The sequence below is a fragment of the Ovis canadensis genome, chromosome 3 (genome assembly GCF_042477335.2).
Source record: "Ovis canadensis isolate MfBH-ARS-UI-01 breed Bighorn chromosome 3, ARS-UI_OviCan_v2, whole genome shotgun sequence".
Classification (NCBI taxonomy): domain Eukaryota; kingdom Metazoa; phylum Chordata; class Mammalia; order Artiodactyla; family Bovidae; genus Ovis; species Ovis canadensis.
In genome coordinates, this window is record NC_091247.1 from 61,918,118 (window position 1) to 61,922,223 (window position 4,106).

At 42.0% G+C, this 4,106-nt stretch overlaps 1 non-coding gene across 1 annotated transcript; it reads right to left on the minus strand.

Annotated features, from left to right (window-relative positions):
- Positions 1-3,465: 3,465 nt before the first annotated feature.
- On the minus strand, positions 3,466-3,571 carry LOC138438402 (U6 spliceosomal RNA). The gene has a single exon (XR_011256341.1). It is a non-coding gene; the product is annotated as a U6 spliceosomal RNA (small nuclear RNA).
- Positions 3,572-4,106: the final 535 nt, after the last annotated feature.

The window sequence follows — 4,106 nt, forward strand, 5'->3', positions numbered from 1 at the left end:
GACAAACGTAGCTGTAAGAAATGCACTCATCTGAATCTATAAACATTAACCAAACAAACAAATCCCACATCCCCAAGGAAGGTAAAGATCAGCTGGCAAGTTAATGTTTCCTTGGAAAGTAAGACACTCCATGGACCCTTCCCCGTGTGAGTGGCACAAGCCTACAGTGATCCATCACTCTTCTCCAGATGCTAGCAGACTGGCTTCTGAGGCTTCAGTCTGCTCTTGAGGGGAAAGACAAGGCTGGGGGAAAGACAAGGCTGAGAGGAAGCCAAGCAACACTGGACTCAGAAAGTGCAGCAGAAAGTGAATGTGCATAGAGAAACGTCTGTTTCTAGGTAAATCATATTTACAAAGTATGCTGGAGCGAAAATCAAACACCTGTGGAATGTTACCTGTGGAAGATCTTGGGAAGATATCTTGTTGAATTAACCACAACTGTAATGCTTTGAGGCAGATACTTCGCTTTGTTGACTAACATTCAGGATTTATTTATTTCACTTGAGTTCACAGAACTGGAAGGAGGATCTCAGAGCTGGAAGGAAATGGCTTCCCTGCATTTTCTCCATTGGAAGTTCAGCTTGAGTAGTCTGACTTCACTCTCCAATCCTGTCTAGTGAAGTATTCCAGTGGACATTAACACCTGCTGCAAACTGATTAGGTCCTTCAGAGTAGAGTGCCTGGCAAAATAGTTCATTCAAAGGAAATGCAATTGTTAGGACAGAAACAAAAGGCTGCTTCGCCAATCTGCTTCAGGACCTGTCAACTTCAATAGCAATTGTCCCTGGGATGGAATAAATGCACAGACCAGTATGAGTGGAGGGAAGAAAATGATTTAATAAGAATTCCTACTTACAGAAAGCTTCATGCCTACAGAGAAGGGCATGTTTCAGCACCCTCGGAGAGGAATAGTATTTAAATTCAATATGAAGTGTCATGATCAAAATATGCTTCTACTCATCACCATCAAACATGCACAAAAGTGAATTTTTACCATTGAACTACAGCAGATTAATGTTTCTTTTAATTAGCAGGAAATCACAGGTAATAAAATACTTCGAGACATCTATTTTCCAGTCATACAACATAAATGGCACTTTTTCCCTGAGAATGTAACCCTCGAATGACTTCGTCACCTCCTACTTGATAAATGGAAATGTTTTCTTCTACTCAAGGTCACAGCAAGACAAACAAACCTGTGGAAGGCAGCGAAGATGAAATGTGCCCAGTGTTTTTTTTTTTTTAAAAAATTGCTTATAGTTTTCTGGTTTAGTTCAATCAAGTAAAGCATCAGAGAAAAAGAACAATGACTACCCGTAAACAAAGAGGGCGAAAGACTGAACTCAGTGTCAGTCAAATGTCCTAGCTTCATACATATTTATTATACTGTCTCCAAACATAAAGTTTTTAAAAAAGCATCTGTGCTGATATATCTGGCAAGCTTTTTCTTGGGGGATTAAATCTAGTGACCCGACACTAAGAGGCAGTGACACTCATTTTAAGGGAAAGAATTCCAAAACAGTCCTAGTTTGGTCTTTTCTTTCTTCAACTCTACTGTAACATTTAACAGGTGGAAGGGAAATATTTATGAAATAAATAATGCCTTTTTCTTTATATTCCCTATCTTCCTTCCAGAGCATCAGACTGGATGGTTATCACAGGTTCACATATAAAGCATTCCTTTAAATATCTTAAGGTACTAAGTAGAAATCTGCTATAAGTTATAGGAGGAAATATGGATTCGCTTTAAAAAGCCACAGTAGCTGAAGTGCAGCACATTGTAGCTGAAGCAGGGACTCTCACAAGGTCACAACTAAGGGGTCTCATCTGGAGCTTGACTGGGAAAGGGTCTGTTTCTAAGAGCATGTGGTCCCCAACAGAACCCAGTTTTCCTCCCTCCTGCTGAGAGACCCCTGTGTGTGTCCTGCCTTGCTGTGAAAGTGTTAATCATGCAATGGTGTCCAACTCTTTGCAACCCCACTGACTATAGCCCACCAGGCTCCTCTGTCCATGGGATTTCCCAGAATCCTAGAGTGGGTTGCCATTTCTCCTCCAGGGGATCTTCCCAACCCAGGGATCAAACATGCAGGTATCCTGCATTTCAGGTAGATTCTTTATTACCTGAGCCACCAGGGAAGCCCTGTCTTGCTGCAACAATTAGTAATTGAACTCTTCATTGCAGGTGTGTTCCTGGCAGTCCTAGAAGCAGAGCACTGGGCTTTGTCCCTCCTCTGGTTGCTCTCCTCTTACACAGCAAGTGTATCCACACCCTCTTTGCATCATGTGACTAAGGAGTTCTCATGTGTGGTCAGATCAGCACAGTGACAAGCAGCATCCTCACATTGTCTAGGCATGTCCCTGAGTTTACATCCTGAGAATGTATTCTGATTGTTCTTTTGGCTCAGAAAATGCAGAAACATCTAACCTCATACACAACAAGCATCTCAAGGCAGGGAGAGCCAGGTGATTGTTTTCCCATAATCAGAAAAGGAGAAAGGGGCGGCAGAGAATGAGATGGTTAGCTAGCATCACCGACTCCAGGGACATGAATTTGAGCAAACTCCAGGAGATAGTGGAGGCCAGAGGAGCCTGGCATGCTTCAGTCTATGGGATCACAAAGAGTTGGACATGACTTAGCGACTGAACAACAATCAGCCCCTTCTTTGAGGAACCATTAAAGAAAAATAAATAAAATATATCTAAAGCATATGTTTTTACATATATATACATACTTAGGCATATGCATACACACAAACATGTATATATACACATAGGCAGGCACACATGTGTATGTAAAGCTACATTTCAGAATTGGCTATGGGTCCATATTAACTCTCCTGAAACAAGCATTCATATGGAAATGGTCTAACATAAGGAAATTGAGAATCGATACTGAGTAATTTGTCTGTTATTAATTTTATTACATTAGAAGCAGCACATTCATTTCAATTATTGATCTAGCCAGCATATTTAGAGTGGGCAAAGCTTCTTGTATTGACAACCAGCCAAATGGAGTGGGGGAGACAGAGAAAGGGGAATATTCTGTACATACCCTGGCTCCTTCAGGCTTTGAACAGGAGAATTTCATTCTTTGCAACCATCAGGAGCTCCATCGTCTTTTTGGACTCAAGCTCTCAGCAGAGTTTCCCCACAGAGTGAGCAGCAACTTCTGTCCCTGTGATTCCTGTGTTCAGAATATTCATAAGGAGGACATTATGGTGTCCAGGCTGTAAATGCTGATGTGCTTATTCATGTCCAACTTTTTGCAACCCCATGGACTGTAACCCACCACACTCCTCTGTCCACGGAATTATCCAAGCAAGAGTACTGGAGTGGGAGTGGGTTGCCATTCCCTTCTCCAGGGGATCTTCCTGACCCAGGGATCAAACTCAGGTCTCCTGCACTGTAGACAGATTATTTATTGTCTGAGCCACGAGGGAAGCACTCTTCTGTTGATGCACATTTAAAAATACAGAATGTTTCACAAATCTGCCTGTCACCTTGTCCAGGGGCCATGTTAATCTTCTCTGTATCGTTCCAATTTTAGTATATGTGATGCCTAAGCAAGCACACCATAAAGTCTTAAGAATCAAAAAAGTCTTTTTTGAACTAGAATCAGTTCAGTTCAGTCTCTCAGTCGTGTCTGACTCTGTGACCCCATGAATCGAAGCACACCAGGCCTCCCTGTCCATCGCCAACTCCCGGAGTTCACTCAAACTCACGTCCATTGAGTCGGTGATGCCATCCAGCCATCTCATCCTCTGTCGTCCCCTTTTCCTCCTGCCCCCAATCCCTCCCAGCATCAGTCTTTCCCAATGAGTCAACTCATCACATGAGGTGGCCAAAGTATAGTATTACTTAAAAATATGATTAAGTGCACAATTTAGATAATGAACAAAAATATGCATAATGAAATATCCACAAATATGAATGTACAGCCACAAATCCATCTTCATACACAGCTTTCTCTGAAGAAAGACCCAGCTTAGACAGTGCATTTTCCCCACTTCTTTCTAGAGCACACACTTTTTGGAGTCTGGGTTTCCAATAACTGATTTCACTCCCTAACAATTTTCTACATGCAAGCTGAAGTAGTGTTATGTACC